A 17,439-nucleotide genomic window follows, 5' to 3' on the forward strand; every position below is an offset into this window, starting at 1 on the left:
TGGATATATACCCAGCAGTGGGATTGCTGGTTTATATGGCAGCAATTTAATTCTATTTTAAGTTTTTTGAGGAACCCCCATACTATTCTACATAGTGGTTGCATTAATTTACATTCCCACCATCAGTGTTCTAGGGTTCCCCTTTCTCCACATCCTCACCATCATTCGTTATTGCCTTTTTGATAAAAGCGATTTTAACGGGGGGTGAGATGATATCTCACTGTAGTTTTGATTTGCATGGGTATAATTTTCTAGTCTATTGACATTATTTCAGCATCTTCCATTCTCCAGAGTTGCACATATGAAATTCAATGTCCACCTGACTCTTTGTACTTTGCCAGTAACTTGTTTTTTTCTATCTGGAATTCCATAAAATTTTATCATTACCTTTGGAAGTTGAAACTTTTATAGGAACATGCCTATTATCTGGTTTTTCTCATCAGTCCTAACTAAAACTTGGATTGGATGAGGGAGTGGGGTACTTTCCAAGTTTCAGACTTAGGTCTTTCTTCTAATATGAGTTTTTACCATTTCTCTCTCTCTCTTTTTTTTGGAACCTCCTAGGACTTCTAATATTATATCTCTTGGATCTATCAAGTCTCCGTCTACTCTCACAATTTCATTTTCTTTTTAATTTAGGGTTTTTTTAGTAGAGTTACATATTACATCATTTAAGACTTATACAAGTTTGTTATGAAAAACATTAGGCCCACAATGCATTTCAAATTTCTTACTCCCTGAATTGGTTTTTGCTGGCTTTTCGTGTTTGCTTCCAATTTCTAAATAACATTCTTAGAATATTAATGTTATTAATAACTTTCAGTTACAGGCATTATTATCTGACATCATTTATTCAGAAGATAAGAATTTAGCTCTCTTTCATATATAAGCACTATAATCACCCCCCCCCACACACACACACGCACACAATCTTTTTCCCCCAATATCAATTTACTATGTTATGATAGGTCAATATATATTGCTTAGAGCAATATCCATTGTTTATATTGACTATGTAAACACTATCAATAGCCCTAAGTTGAGAATTATCTTAATTTCATTTTTTACTTTTCTGTGTATTCAGAATTTATGTCAATCTATTCTCAACACACTCAAACCCCTTAAGTATTCTATCAATTTTATCTTCTTGAAGAAGTCTCTCCTTGAACCTCCTGACCCATTTCAATCTAGACTGGCTTATTTCTAGGCCTCTGGCTTTCCACCAACACAATGCCTTTGTCTCTCGTTTGTGCTGATCCAATTCCCTCAATTTCTTTTTCTTCTTCCTTGGTTTATGCCATTATTTTGATGATGCACAAACTCCACTAATTTTCATAGAAAGGGTATGGAAAATGAATCTTTAATTGAATGTCTTTGTCATAATTTATTTCTCTGTAAGTATTTATTCTTAGTTTTTAGATATTTCTTCTTGATTTTTTTCAACCCACTAATTCAAGCAGGTCTGCAGAGTGACTATACTTAAATTTACCTTCTAAAGTTTTATTTCAATGATTTTTTTCTACCTAAGTGTAGAAACTTTCCCACAATGAGAGAATTACATTTGTTCACAGTTTTACAGAAATTTTCACAAAGCAAACCATAACAAACATTTAAAAGTAAATATATAACAGGCCATAGTCACTGATCATAATACAATAATATTAGAAATAATTTTTTAAATGGTTTGAGACATCTTAATGACTTGAATATTAATTCTTGATCAACGAGAAAAATCATAAACTCTAAAAATTAATGAAAGGGTGAACACCTTACATAAAAATTTACAGGGCTGGGTGCTGTGGCTCATACCTGTAATCCTAGCACTTTGGGAGGATAAGGACGGAGGACCCACTGAGGCCAGGACTTTGAGATCAGTCAGAAGTGATGGCATACACCTGTAGTCCCAGCTACTCAGGAGACTGAGGTGGCAGAATCACTCAAGCCCAGGACTTTGAGGTCACAGTGAGCTATGATCACACCACTGCACTCCAACCTGGATAAGAGTGAGATATTGTCTCAAAAAAAAAAAAAATTTACAGAACACAACAATAGCCACACTTAAAAATTTAGATCCCTAAATCCTTTCATTATGAAGAAAAATGACTAAAACTGCAGGAACATTATGCTTACCTTAAGATTTGTTGGGTTTTTTTTTAAAAGCACAAATACCAAAAGAAAATTTTAAGAGTGAATGAATAAAGACAACAGATGTAATTGCTTATATAGGAGGGAAAAGTAGAATCGACAAATAATTCCAAAAGATGTTTTTTTTTTTTTTAAGACTAAAAAGATAAATAAACCTTTTATGGTCCTGCTTAAGAATGTAAGATAGGCCAGGCGCGGCGGCTCACGCCTGTAATCCTAGCACTTTAGGAGGCCAAGGCGGGTGGATTGCTCGAGGTCAGGAGTTCGAGACCAGCCTCAGGTAGAGCGAGACCCTGTCTCTACTAAAAAAAATAGAAAGAAATTATCTGGCCAACTAAAAATATATATATAGAAAAAATTAGCCGGGCATGGTGGCGCAGGCCTGTAGTCCCAGCTACTGGGGAGGCTGAGGCCGTAGGATCGCTTAAGCCCAGGAGTTTGAGGTTGCTGTGAGCTAAGCTGACGCCACAGCACTCACTCTAGGCCGGGCAACAAAGCGAGACTTTGTCTCAAAAAAAAAAAAAAAAGAATGTAAGATAAAACAAATATTAACAAGACTAGGAATAAAGAGAAATGTATGATTTCCTAGAGAATACAAATAACTCAGATTAAAACAAGAAAAAAAACCCCAAAATGACCAAAGAAGAGATTAGAAAGATGACTATCATTTTAAATAATAATTACCAAAAAATGACTTTAAATCTTAGTTCTACCTAACTTTTAAAGAATAATTACAATGTTATTTAAATTATTCCATACCAAATAAAAAGACAAAATATTTCCCAATTCATTTCATGAAGCCAGCATAACTTTATTACCAAAACTTAATTTAAAAATAAATCTAAAAACTATTAATATAAACCTAATTATTTCGGTTACTATGGCTACATTAAAAAATTATCCCAATGCAGTGGCCCAAAACAATAATATTTAATTTACTCATGAAATTGCTATTTGGACAGGCCTAAGAGGGGACAGCTCATCTCTGCTCCCCTCAGCATTAGCTGGGGTGGCCGAAAGTCTCCATACTGAAATCATACGAAGGCTCACTCACTGACATGTGTGGTGGCTGATGCTGTCAGATGAGTCCACAGGTGGGGCCAGGACAGCTGCTCACGGCTTCTGTATGTGGCCTCTGCTTCCTCACATCATGGGGGCTGGGTTCCAAGGGTAAGCATCCTGAGAAAGATAGGCAGAAGCAGTATCATCTTTTATGATCTCACTTTGGAAGTCATGTAGTACAGGTTCAAGGGGAGGGGAAATAAACATCTCTTAATGGGAAGAGGCAAGACTCTAGGAGAGCATGTAGGACCAGAAATATTGCTTAGGCCAGTTTTGGAAATATAACATACCACAGTCCACTCTTTGGCTATGAAAGTTCACATCCCCTCAACATGCAAAATATACTCATTCCCTTCCTCAAGACCTATAACATCAAGCTGAGGTTTGAGGTCCAGGTATGAACTTCTTGAGTATAGTTCCTCAAATACGGCCCCTTAAGTACAGTCCCCCTTGATCTGAAGAGCTGTAAACTGAAAAAGATAAATTATATGCCTCCACAAACACCAAATACACAATGTTGGAGCAGGTATGGGATGACTGCTTTATACATTTCCATTCAAAAAGGGGGAAAGGAGAGACACAGAAGTTCATTGGTCCGTTAAAAGTTTGAAGTCCACCTGGACACACAGTGCTAGTTCTTTGAGTAAGGCTCAGCTGTAATGATTGACTGTGGCTCATGGTTCCCCATTGTAGGCTGTTGGTTCCATCCTCTGAGTCACTCTTCTTTTTTCACAAAATGTACCCATGTTCTGAGAATGCTTCCTGTCTGTAGAAGTTTGAGGTAAAAGGGCCTCTTTTTGTTTTGTACTGTCTCTGTGCTTGTTGGTCCAAGACAATAAAATCCTTTTAAAAACTGTGTGGATCAACAGAGTGAGAAGCAAAGCCCAGACTGGGAGAAAATACTTGCAAAAGATACATCTGATACCTAAAATATACTGTCACCTAAAATATACAAAAAATTCTTAAAACTCAACAGTAAGAAAATGAACTCCCCTGTTAAAAAGTAGGCAAAAGATCTAAATGGACACCTCACTATAGAAGATATACAGATGTCAAGTAAGCATATGAAAATATACTCCACATTATGTCATTAGGGAATTGCAAATTAAAACAGTATTGAGATATCACTATACACCGATCATAATGGTGAAAATCCAAAACACTGACAACACCAAATGATGGCAAAGATGTGGAGAAACAGGAACTCTCATTCATTGATGGTGAGAATGCAAAATGGTACAGCCACTTTGGAAGACAGTTTAGCAGTTTCTTATATAACTCAACAGACTCTTATATGACCCAGCAATCATGTTCCTTGGTATTAATATTTATCCAAATTAGCTGAAAACGTGTCTACACAGAAACCTGCATGTAGATGTTTATAGCAGCTTTATTTATAATTGCCAACACTTGGAAACAACCAAGATGTCCTTCAGTAGGGAATGGATAAACTCTAGTATACGCAGACAATGGAATATTATTCAGCACTTAAAAAGAAATGAGCTATTAAGCCATGAAAAGACATGGAGGAAACTTAAATGCATATTACTAAGTGAAAGCCAATCTGAAAAGGCTACACGCTGTATGACTCCAACTATATGACATCTGGAAAATGAAAAACTATGGGGACAGTAAAAAGATTCATAGTTGTCAAGGATTGGGGGAAAGGAAGGATGACAGGCAGAGCACAGAGGATTTTTAGGGCAGTGAAACTACTTCGTACAATACTACAGTGGTGGAGTCATTACACACTTGTCAAAACTCATAGAATATACAATACCAAGAATGAACCTTAATGTAAACTATGGACTTGGGGGATAATGATGTGTCAATGTAGGTTCATTGATTGTAAAAAACATACCACTGTAGTGATGGATGTTGACAGGGGGTGAGACTTTGAGGGGAAGGGTGGGCGGGACATATAGGAACTCTATAGTTTCAGCTCAATTTTGTTGTAAACCTAAACTGCTCTTAAAAAATAGTCTATTTAGGCCGGGCGCGGTGGCTCACGCCTGTAATCCTAGCTCTGGGAGGCCGAGGCGGGTGGATCGCTCGAGGTCAGGAGTTCGAGACCAGCCTGAGCAAGAGTGAGACCCCGTCTCTACTAAAAATAGAAAGAAATTATCTGGCCAACTAAAAAAAATATATATATATACAAAAAAATTAGCCGGGCATGGTGGCTCATGCCTGTAGTCCCAGCTACTCGGGAGGCTGAGGCAGTAGGATCGCTTAAGCCCAGGAGTTTGAGGTTGCTGTGAGCTAGGCTGATGCCACGGCACTCACTCTAGCCCGGGTAACAAAGTGAGACTCTGTCTCAAAAAAAAAAAAAAAAAAATAGTCTATTTAAAACAAAAAACTGTGTGGATTTCTTGTGAATCAACTTATAATTCACTCAATTAGACAAAAGCTGCACCCACAAATCTTTTCAAGATAAGTCCTTGAGCTTCCTGTAAGGGTGCTGAGGGATAATGCTCTTAAAATTCTTAGAGGACTTTTTGTTTAATGAAGAGGATCTGTAAGGCATGGCGTGTCCTTGAGATTCTTGGAGGGACTATTGTCATGTGAGGCATGACATTAAATTTCCTGAGGTCTTAACTAAGATTTTTACAATCACTCTCTTGGCTTCATAGTAAAGCATGTTTTCCTGACAATACCCTAGATTTTATTTCCTTCCATAAGCCTTTTCATAATTTTAGAATTGTCTGCCATCTGGAGAAACTGGAAAAGAGAAAGCTTTATTTTCAAACTCAACAAGTTCTGCCTCCTTTATATTTAACAATTCTTTTTTTAGCTTACCTCTCTCCTATTATATTTTACTATAAGCAGCATGGAGCCAGGTAATACCTCAAACCTCTCCCTGGAAATATCCTTATCATGCAATTCATTATAACCATTTGCTACTTTCCACATTACCATAGGTGACAATATTGCCAAACTTTATGTCGTAACCTAACAAGGATCCTCTTTTCTCCAGCTCCCAATGACATTTTCCCAATTTCCTTTAAATCTTCTCTGACAGCCTTTTTTTTTTTTTTGAGACAGAGTCTCACTCTGCTGCCCCGGCTAGAGTGAATGCCATGGAGTCAGCCTAGCTCACAGCAACCTCAAACTCCTGGGCTTAAGCGATCCTCCTTCCTCAGCCTCCTGAGTAGCTGGGACTACAGGCATGCGCCACCATGCCCGGCTAATTTTTTCTATATATATTTTTAACTGTCCATATAATTTCTTTCTATTTTTAGTAGAGACGGGGTCTCGCTCTTGCTCAGGCTAGTCTCGAACTCCTGAGCTCAAACAATCCACCAGCCTCAGCCTCCCAGAGTGCTAGGATTACAGGCGTGAGCCGCTGCGTCCGGCCTTTGACAGCCTCCTTGAGGGCCATCAGGCTTTCACAGTCACATCACTTCTGCCTTCTGTCTCATTCTGTCTTACCTACCTTCAGCCACTGCCACATTTTTTGGTTTCTGTTACATGGCATCCCACTTGCAGATATCAAAATCTATTTCCTTCTATGACCACATAATAAATTCTCCCAAAATTTAGTGGCTTAAACCAATTATATGCAATTTGGGCGGGGCTTGGTGAGAATAATTCCTTTCTGCTCTACTCAGTCTAAGGTGCGGCAGCTTAAAGGCTGGGGACTAGAATTGTCTGAAGGTTCATCCACATGTCTGGTGGTTGATTCTGGTTTAGTTGAGACCTTAGCTGGGGCCATAAGCCAGAACACCTGAACTGAAACACCTGAACTGATCTCTCCATGTGGCCTGGGCTTCCTCACAATTTCAAACAGGCCTTGGAAGTCACACAATGTCACTTCCTCAGCACTCAATTCATTGAGGAAGTCAAAGTCCAGTTCAAATTAAAGGGACCAGAAATGGATTCTACCTCTTGATGCAAGAAAGTGTCAAGGTTCTAGAAGATCATGCAGGAATGTGGCTATTACAGGGGAATACAACTGACCAAACAAAGTGTAACATTCTTAAAGTATAGGTAAACAGGCCAGGCACAGTGGCTCACATCTGTACTCCCAGCACTTTGGGAGGCCAAGGTGGGAGGATTGTTTGAGGCCAGGAGTTCAAGACTATCCTGGGCAACATAGTGAGACCCCCATCTCTACAAAAAATAGAAAAATTAGTCCAGTGTGATGGCACATGTCTGTAGTACCAGCTACTCAGGAGGCTGAAGCAGGAGGATCTCTTGAGCCCAGGAGTTGGAGATTGTAGTGAGCTATGATGATGCCACTGCACTCTAGCCCGGGCAACAGAGCGAGACTTTGTCTCAAAAAAAAAAAAGTATAAATAGAATCTAACAACTTTTAAATTAATATTACCCTAAGACCAAGTAAAGCATATTCTAGGAATATAAATTATTTCAAGATCAGGAACTATGAAAATATAATTCATGAACTTCATTAATAAACTGATATATTGAAAATATATATCATAAACAAAATCATATACAAACGATAGATCTGAGGGGACAGTATTAGGAACACAAATGACAAAGGATTATTATCTGTAACACAGAAAGTACTCTTACTTTTCGTAAGAAAAAATGCACAAGTTAATAAAAAATTAGGCAATGAATACAAATAGGCAATTTATACTAAAGCAAATACAAAAACATGAGAAGATACTCAAACTCACTAATAGAAAAATGTAAAATAAAGTAATGAGAAATTCCTTTATACCCATCAGATTGGCAAAAATTAAAAAGAGCTATAAAATCTAAATTGGTAGGATGTGGTAAAAGAGGGCTCTCATACATTGCTGATGATAATGTGAAGTGTTGAAGAATTTTTGGGAAGCAATCTGACAATCTATTAAAAATTAAATTGCAGATATATTCCCACCCAGCACCCACTTCCTGGAAATCCATCCAACTGAAATACAAGCCCCAGCATTTGAAGACATAAGTACAAGGAACAAGGAAAAAAGTGAACTGGTGAATGGCCAAATATAGTATATCCACACCAGGGAATATTATGTAGACTTTAAAAACAATGAATCAGAGCTAAACCATATCTTGGCAGGACTTCCATAAAATATTGTTTGTTTGGTTTTTTTATTGAGACAGGGCCTCACTGTGTTACCAGTGCTATTAATAAAATATAGTGGTGTGATCATAGTTCACTGCAACCTCAAACTCCTGGGCTAAAGCAATCCTCCTGCCTCAGCCTCCCAAAAAGCTGGGACTATAGGCATGCCACCACGCTCACCTAATTTTTTATTTGTGGTAGAGATGGGATCTCGCTGTTGCCCAGGCTGGTCTCAAGCTCCTGGTCTGAAAGCCTCCCAAAGTGCTGAGATTACAAGTGTGAGCCACCATGCCCAGCCCATGAAATATTGTTAGAAAAAAGGACAAGATGCAGAAAGCTATGTATAAATGATCTTATTTTCATCGGGGGGGGGGGGGGGGAACCTAACTGTAGATGTGTATATGGACATATACAAAGGCAGTATGTGCAGTGGTTAAAACAGACTCTGGAGCCAGGCTGCCCAAGTTCAAACCCAAGCACTTGCTTTACCTCTGTACCACAATCCTTTCATGAGTAAATGGGGCTAATAAGAGTAGTTAACTCACAAAGTTGACATGAGGATTAAAGGAGCTAAAATATGTAGAGCACTTACAACAGTACCTGGTGCTATAATAAGCATTGTAAAAGTGTTCATTCTCATTAAGATTATATGTACATGGAGAAAAATAGGAGAAGACACACTCCAGGTTGTTAACATGGATTATGAAGGGAGGAGAGAAAGGGTAGAAGAAAGGAAAGGAGAAAGAGGGGCTAAGGAAAGTGGAGGGGAAAGTTTGCACTGAAATATAAGCATGAAAGTATTTGTGTATCTAAACATATCTAAACATAGAAAAGGTAATGCATTACCCTAATTAGGACATCAATAGGCAATAGGAATTTTTCAGCTCCATTACAATCTTATGAGACCACCATTGTATTCATATATGTGGTCTGTCGTTGACTAAAACATTGTTATGTGGCCTATGAATCTTATATTATCACATATGATCTTCCCAATAACCTAAGAGATGGAAATTGCAGGCATTATTATTCCTAATTCTTTTTATATGTGGAAACTGAAATTCAGAAAAGTCACTTGGCCATGAAAAAAGTCTGGTGTTTTGACAGCTTCTCTAGTGCCCATTCTACTATGCCAGGTGTTCTTAATTACTAGCGTGCATCAGAACAACCTGTGGAGCTTAAAAGTCATACACCCATGTTCCACCCCATAAATTCTGAGTCAATTTGAGTAAGAACCCAGTATGGTCATTTCCTACAAATTTCACATAAGTTTCTCATTTTGCCAATTAAAAACCACTTCATTACACAATTCTACTACATATCACTTCCTTGCTCAAAACTATTTGATGGCTTTCACTTTTGCTCAAAATAAAATCCAAAATGCTCTGTTTGGCATTCAAAACCCTTTAAAAAATGGTTCCCATGTTACCTTTCCAGTCATTACACACATACAAAGCTGTGTCGTGCTGCCTTCGTTCTCTAGTCATGCCTCCTTCTTGCTTGTTCCAATGCTTTTGTTCATGTTGTTCCTCCTGGAATAACTCTTTCCTCTCTCACACCATATCCAAGTGTTGCATTTCTCTAGCCTTCAAAGACCAGCTCAAGAGTAACCATATCCTCGAAGTCTTTGCAGAATTTTACCTGTGTTAAAGTTACTAACATCTCTGTCTCTTCCACCATATTATAAACTCCTACAGGCCAGGGATTATGTTGTGCTTATCTTTGTATCTCCCATGACAACTAGCATTCGCCTTATGTAATAACCATATATAGAATTAAGGTTCTTAAAATAATTGCTCTCTTTTTTTAAAGAGCAGTGTAACATTATAGCTGTCCTGTGTGGACTGGCAGGGACTCTGATAAAAGCTATCATTTAGAAATGGTGTTGGAAGAGCAAATCTTAAGCTGCCCAGGCTCATTCCCTCATTCATTCAACAAATTCTTACCTCCCAGGGCCTGTGATCAGCAATGGAGTTAAAAGATGACTAAGCCCTTGCATGTAAGAGTGGCAACTGCTAAAGAAAGCCCCCTAAGTTTCGTGAAAGTCAGTTATAAGAAAAAGTGCTGAGAGCTGCTGTCATGGAGAAAGGTTGCCAAGTGGTGTCTAGAAGAAAAGCTACCAGGAAGAAAAACATTTAGAGCAGCCAGAAGGTCAGGCTGGAGTCCCTGCATGTTCTATGTTTATAACTCACCCACCACAACCTTGGAGGGAGAGAGGGTCATTTCCACTGCCAATTTAACAGGCGGAGATGATAGTGACCATGAGAATTTCAATACAATTTCCCTCCAGAAAATCTACAGAAACTCAGTGAGGCCTGCAGTTATTTATAGAGGCTGGATTATTCTCTTGGGTTCATGGTGGAAAGCATAAACCTGGAAAAGAGAGCTGAATTTCTCTTCCTCTCTCTATCTCTCTTTAGTAAAACCTTTTAGATTTCTATATAACCACACATTAATCTTTTATAACCAACCCATCAAAAGCCAACAGCATGAACCCTATATTGAATCCTATCTATTACATGTTTTCTCCTTAGAAGTGAAGTTTTTATTTGGCAGTGGAACTTTTTGGAATAGGATTGAGAATAACATTAAGAAAAGATTATTACTCTGTAAAATAAACACTGTATTACCAAACCTTCCTTTCCTGACAGGTACAAAATCTAACTGCACTTCCTGAGCCTAAAGGAGTCAAGATGGCAACAGAATATGCTGTCAGTCCTTATAGCTCAAGTGGATAAGAATTATAGTGGAAACTTCAAATAGAGTTACTGGTGCAACAACTACAGTGGCTCACATATGGATTTCAAGTGGATATGCATAGAGAACAGAAATAGGAAAAGTGTCTCCCATAAACTGACAGGTGATGAGCACCATTCCCAAGAGCCTAAACCTGGCTGATACCTGAAAACAAGCTTACATGAAACTTAAATAGAACCTTATCGTATTTAAAATATGAATTCAGGCAGCTCTAGCAGGAGTTGGTGGATCTCTATTTTAATGTTTCAACACTGACATGACTCAGTTCATCTGTGCTTGTCTGACTTTCGCTCCTATAACCAGCTGGCTATCTGGCTGTAACTTCTATTTAAAAAACAAAATGAAACTCAAAGAAAGAATCTCATTGACCAGCAAATGGCTGTTGCTTCTATGTGGGCAGAGCCTTCATGGCATCTTCTCATAGGCCACTGGCCTGGCTACAGTTGGGGTGAGAGAGCACTGGATCTAACAATCCCCAATTAGCTGTAGAAGAGCTGAGAGAGTCATATGGCACGCACAGAGCCACCATATGCAAGAAACTGCCTAGAATTGTTCCCCTGGCAAGGAATGTGGCCATAGCAAGTTCTACACAGATGGAGCAGCATCCCTTCTTTAGAAACTCCAGGCACGAATGTGCATTGTTCTTAGCTCTGGGAGCTCAGCCCAAAATCAGAAAGAACAGGAAAAGTTCTACTTCTCAACCTGCTATACTAGCCTACTTTGAAATTTACATTATATTTTTTTACGATTTATTTTAGTAGCTCTACTTAATAGCCTTTTTTAAATGGAGCTCTTTAGATAAAATCTTAAAGACACTTGGACAGCATGAATCTTTATGTTCTTCTGATGCATGCAGTAGTTTCTTTATACCAAAATTGTCCCCAGAGAAATCCAATATACACAAAGACACTCATATTTTACCTCATAAAAACTAAACAAAAAATTCCCCATGCTATCCAAAAGGGAAAAAACCAAGGTATTTTTCCTTTGTTTAGCTAAAAATGTTTGAGATCTTCTAGCTACAAGAGTTAGCATTTGGAGTAGTTGATTAGAATTTTGTATAATAATCTATTCTCAGGAGCAGACAAATAATAGTTTGGCTATTGACAAAAAAAATAGGCAGAAAAATAAAAGCAATTGTGTTAGGGTGGGAAGAGGTGGGCAAAAAACGAAAACACTGCAAACTATGGCACTGGCCACCTGCTACAAAACCATCTTACATCTTAAAGATTATCAGAAACAAATCTATTTTCTGCATAATCTCCCGAAGATACCTCACAGAACTGCAGTGCTCATTTTGAAGGCAAGTGGACTAATAATAGACAAACAAGAAAAGGATGAACACAGAAAAACAGGTGTCTATAATACACAAATAATGAGCAATTAAAAATCTCCACTAATTTTATGAATTTATCAATCTGTGATAAACCTGTTTGCCTTCATTGACTAAGTATCAATTCAGGGAAATTATATCTTTAAGGGAATCATCTTGACTGTAGGTCCTCAAATATATAAACTCAAAAGTGTGCTGTCTTTGAAAGTCCCCCCTGACTATCCCACACATTAACACAGTTCTCAAGTCTCATCAATATTAGCATTTCCGGGGGGAAAAAAGGTGGATGACTAGAGACATCACTTACCGAACCATCTTGGCATGAAGGTAGGATATCTGATAAAGGAAAGGGGAGGATTGTTGCAGCACAGGTATGGATCACAGAGAGAGTTGATGGAGACTGCTGGGGACCTCAGGGAGGAAAATTGCAAAGCAGAGAAGGAAGAAGATAAAGAAGAGATCAGTGAGGATCAAACCCAGAGAGGCTCGGAGCTCTGTGAAAGGGTAAGGGGGAGTTCCCTTCTCCCCACTATGCACCTTTGGTGACCAGTGGACCACCAAGTTTCCTAGAGGCTTTTCCACCCCCCACAAGCCCAGGCACAGTGACAAACATGGAATAGTGGAGAGAACTTGCATGATCCCAGAGCTTGGACAATCTACAGGGGGCTCCCCTCCTAGGAGAGTGGCATGAGAGACCCGGGAACTGGTTTTCTCCCATTCAGATGCTTCCTTCCCCATTCCGCCTCTATCCACTGCAAAAGGAAAAGCAGTTTGAGCCCAGATTTTGGCGAGCAGCCTCCTCCTGGAAGCAGGCACATGCTACAGACTGTGGTTCCCACAGAGTGTAGGACCCACGCCTTGCCCCTTGGGGATCTGTAGCGGTACAGGGGCCAATCTGGGTGCTCGCTGCCCACTGGCATTTAGCGGGGTCGCATGCCAGTGGGTCAGACAACCAGACCAGACCCAGGGTCCCCTAGACTTGAGCAGGCGGTTAGGGGACACAAAGGGGAGTTCTGGGAGCTGGACTTGGGCAACAAGGGTGCCCACAAGGACAGAACTGATGGGAGAGTGCTGTCATGGGGAGACATAGTGCTCTGGGAGAGTGCCTACCCCTCCCCATAGGCAACCTGCCCTACTGGATTAGGCTGGGAAGATCCCAGCCCAGTGCCATAGCAACCAAGAGTTTAGGGACCTCCCCTGTGGTCAGCCCTCCCAGTCCAGATAGCCTGTCCTGACTTTCCTTCCAGTGTCTCTCCCTAGTGGCCAGAAAAGCAACCTCTGGGCCCAGCTGAGGCTTTGCAAAGCCTTACAGGTTTACACAACCTAACCATGATCTACCTCACTCCTCCACCCACCTCTGCTGTGGTGGTGGATCAAGCAACCCCTGGGAACTAAAGGGACCCTCCTAAATCTTGGGACACTCACGTGCTCCACCTGAGGGACCAGAGCCTACCATAGGCACAAAAGAATACCTTGGCAGTTGGCTCTTTCATGCAAGCATCAACCACTGACAGGGAGAACAACACTACAGCTCATCACATAATGTATCAACTCAGTCAAATAGGGCACGGCTGGTCTGTACTCATAAGCACCTCTACCATCTCAGAGATTAAGCTAGAGGACCCAGTACAATTCACATTGCTGGGAACAGGTGAAGACAGCAGGAAAGAGGCAACATAAGAGGGTTATCAAACCTGCTTGAACATCTTATAGGTAACTCGGGACCAGCATGCTTCTCCCTGGCATGCTGGTCAGGGATTGATCTTCAGGGATCCAGGGACAGGCACAAAAGCCAGACCCAGTACACCCAGGACTCAATCGTGCTGCCAGATAAGAAGGAATCAGCGAAAGAGCTCCAGAGTATGAAAAATGAGAGCAAAAAGTCACCCCCAAAAGGGAACACCAGCTCTAAAGCAATGGATGCAAACCAAAATGAAAATATTGAAATGAAAGATAAAAAATTCCAAATATGGATTGTAAGGAAGCTCAACAAAATACAAGACAAAATGGAGAACCAACTCAAAGAAACCAGAAAATAAATTCAGTAAATGAATCAAAAATTCACCAAAAGATTGACATATTAAAGAAAAACCAAATGGAACTTCTGGAAATGAAAAATTCATTTAAGGAAATACAAAACACAGTGGAAAGCTTTAAGAATACACTAGACCAGGCAGAAGAAAGAATCTCAGAGCTTGAAGACAACTCTTTTGAATTAAATCAGACAGTTAAAAATAATGAAAAGAGAATTAAGAGAAACAAAGCTAATGAGAAATTTGGGATTATGGAAAAAGCTCAAATATAAGAATCATAGGCATCCCAGAGGAAGAACAAGAAAACACACATGGGCTGGAAAACCTATTTGAGGGAATGATTGAGGAAAACTTCCCCAGTCTTGCTAGAGATTTAGACATCCATGTACAAGTAGCTCAAAGAACACCTGGGAGATTCATTGCAAAGACGCAATCGCCAAGACATATAGACATCAGACTGGCTAAAGTCAACACAAAGGAGGAACTCCTGAAAACTGTAAGGCAAAAATGTCAAGTAACTTACAAAGGAAACCCCATCAGGCTAAGTGCAGACTTCTCAACTGAGACATTACAAACCAGAAGGGACTGAGGTCCCATCCTCAGTCTTCTTTTTTTTTTTTGAGACAGAATCTCACTTTGTTGCCCGGGCTAGAGTGAGTGCCGTGGCATCAGCCTAGCTCACAACAACCTCAAACTCCTGGGCTTAAGGGATCCTACTGCCTCAGCCTCCCGAGTAGCTGGGACTACAGGCATGTGCCACTATGCCTGGCTAATTTTTTCTATATATATTTTTTTAATTGTCCAGATAATTTATTTCTATTTTTAGTAGAGACGGGGTCTCGCTCAGGCTGGTCTCGAACTCCTGACCTCAAGCGATCCACCTGCCTCGGCCTCCCAGAGGGCTAGGATTACAAGCGTGAGCCGTGCCCGGCCCATCCTCAGTCTTCTTAAACAGAACTGCCAGCCTAGAATTTTGTATCCTGCAAAACTAAGTTTCATAAACAAAGGAGAAACAAAGACTTTTCCAGACAAGCAAACACAGAGGGAATTTGTCAAGATGAAACCTGCCGTGCAGGAAATACTCAGATCTGCATTATGCATGGATCAGCACAATGGTCAACCTCCAGTGTAAAACCACCCAAAAGCTAAAGCTCAAAGCTTAAATAATACAATAGTACAAGATGTAAAACAAAGCAAAAAGGTACTAACCAACAGGATAAACAGAACAGCATTCCACATATCAATCCTATCAATAAATATAAATGGTTTGAAGTTCCCACTCAAGAGACATAGGCTGGCTGAATGGATGAAAACATATAAGCCAAGTATCTGCTCTCTCCAGGAAACACACCTAACCCACAAAGACTCTTACAGACTCAAGGTCAAGGGATGGAAAAAAATATTCCATGCAAATGGAAACCAAAAGAAAGCAGGTGTAGCCATTCTTGTATCAGATAAAATTGACTTCAAGTCAATAATAGTAAAGAAAGACAAAGATGGTCATTATATAATGGTAAAGGTAACAATTCAATAAGAAGACCTAACACTCCTAAATACTTATGCACCTAAAACAGGAATGCCCAGATTCATAAAGGAAACCCTACTAGAGCTAACTCCGTGGTCCCCAACCCCTGGGCTGTGGACCAGTACCAGTCCGTGGCCTGTTAGGAACTGGGCCACACAGAAGGAGGTGAGCAGCAGGCGAGCAAGCAAAGCTTCATCTGTATTTACAGCTGCTCCCCATCACTTGTATTACCGCATACACTCCACCTCCTGTAAGATCAGCAGGGGCATTAGATCATGATAGGAACATGAACCCTACTATAAACTACATGGAAGGGATCTAGGTTGCACATTTCTTATGAGAATATAATGCCTGATGATCTGACGTGGACTTGAGGCAGTGATGCGAGCACTGGGAAGTGGCTGCAAATACAGATTATCATTAGCAGAGAGGTTTGACTGTACAATAAATGCAATGTGCTTGAATCATCCCAAAATCATCCCCTACGCCTAGTGTGTGGAAAAATCATCTTTCATGAAACCAGTCCCTGGTACCAAAAAGTTGGGGACTGCTGAACTACCTAGAGAGAAAAACAGCAACATTGTAATTGCTGGGGACTTCAACACCCACTGAAAGAACTGAACAGATCATCTAAGCAGAAAATAAATAAATACTGGACCTACATAAATACTGGACTCTAGAAAAATTTGGTCTAACAGATATTTACAGATCATTTTATTTAAAAACCACTGAACATTCATTCGACCCATTAGCACGTGGAACATTCTCCAAAACTGAGCATATTGTAGGCCACAAAACATGGCTCAACAACTTCAAAAAAACTGAAATCATACTATATATCTTCTCAGACCATAGTGAAATAAAACTAGAAATCAACTCAAAGATAAACACCAAATTCTACACAAAGTCATGGAAATTAAACAACCTACTGCTGAATGATTATTGGATCAATGATGAAATTAAGTTGGAATTTAAAAGATTCCTTGAACTGAATGACAAAGAAGACAGAGCTACCAAAATCTTTGGGATACAGCAAAAGTAGTCCTAGGGGGAAAATTCATAACCTCAAATGTCTACAACAAAAAGACAGAAAGATTACAAATTAACAATCTAATGATGTATTTCAAGGAACTAGAAAAGGAAGAGCAAACCAAGCCCAAAGCCAGCAGAAGAAAAGAAATAACTAAGATCAGAGCAAAAGTAAATGAACCTGAAAACAAGAAAATTATACAGAAGATCAACAAAATAAAAAGTTGGTTCTTTGAAAAGAGAAACAAAATTGATAGGCCTCTTGCTAGATTAACCAGAAATAGAAGACAAGGAACTCATATAAGCTCAATTATAAATAAGAAAGGAGACATCACAACTGATACCACAGAAATACAAAATATCATCTGTGAATACTATGAAAATCTCTATGCACATAAACTAGAAAACATAGAGGAAGTGGGCAAATTTCTGAAAACACACAACATCCTAAGACTCCATCAGGAAGAAATAGCACTCCTGAACAGACTAATAACAAGCAATGAGATTAAAGCAGCAATAA

General features: G+C 39.5%; 1 long non-coding RNA gene across 3 annotated transcripts in view; it reads right to left on the reverse strand.

Moving 5' to 3' along the window:
- Positions 1-1,946: 1,946 nt before the first annotated feature.
- LOC123649836 overlaps positions 1,947-17,439 on the reverse strand; it is a 46,522-nt gene continuing 31,029 nt past the window's right edge. Inside the window, exons 3-4 of one of the 3 annotated variants that reach the window (XR_006739158.1) lie at positions 3,200-3,324; positions 1,947-1,993 (exon numbers count right to left, since the gene is read on the reverse strand). This is a non-coding gene — a long non-coding RNA (uncharacterized LOC123649836). Of the gene's footprint in view, positions 1,994-3,025; positions 3,325-17,439 lie in introns of those variants that run through there. The other 2 variants (XR_006739159.1, XR_006739156.1) reach the window with 2 other exon arrangements.

The sequence above is a fragment of the Lemur catta genome, chromosome 1 (genome assembly GCF_020740605.2).
Source record: "Lemur catta isolate mLemCat1 chromosome 1, mLemCat1.pri, whole genome shotgun sequence".
NCBI lineage: Eukaryota > Metazoa > Chordata > Mammalia > Primates > Lemuridae > Lemur > Lemur catta.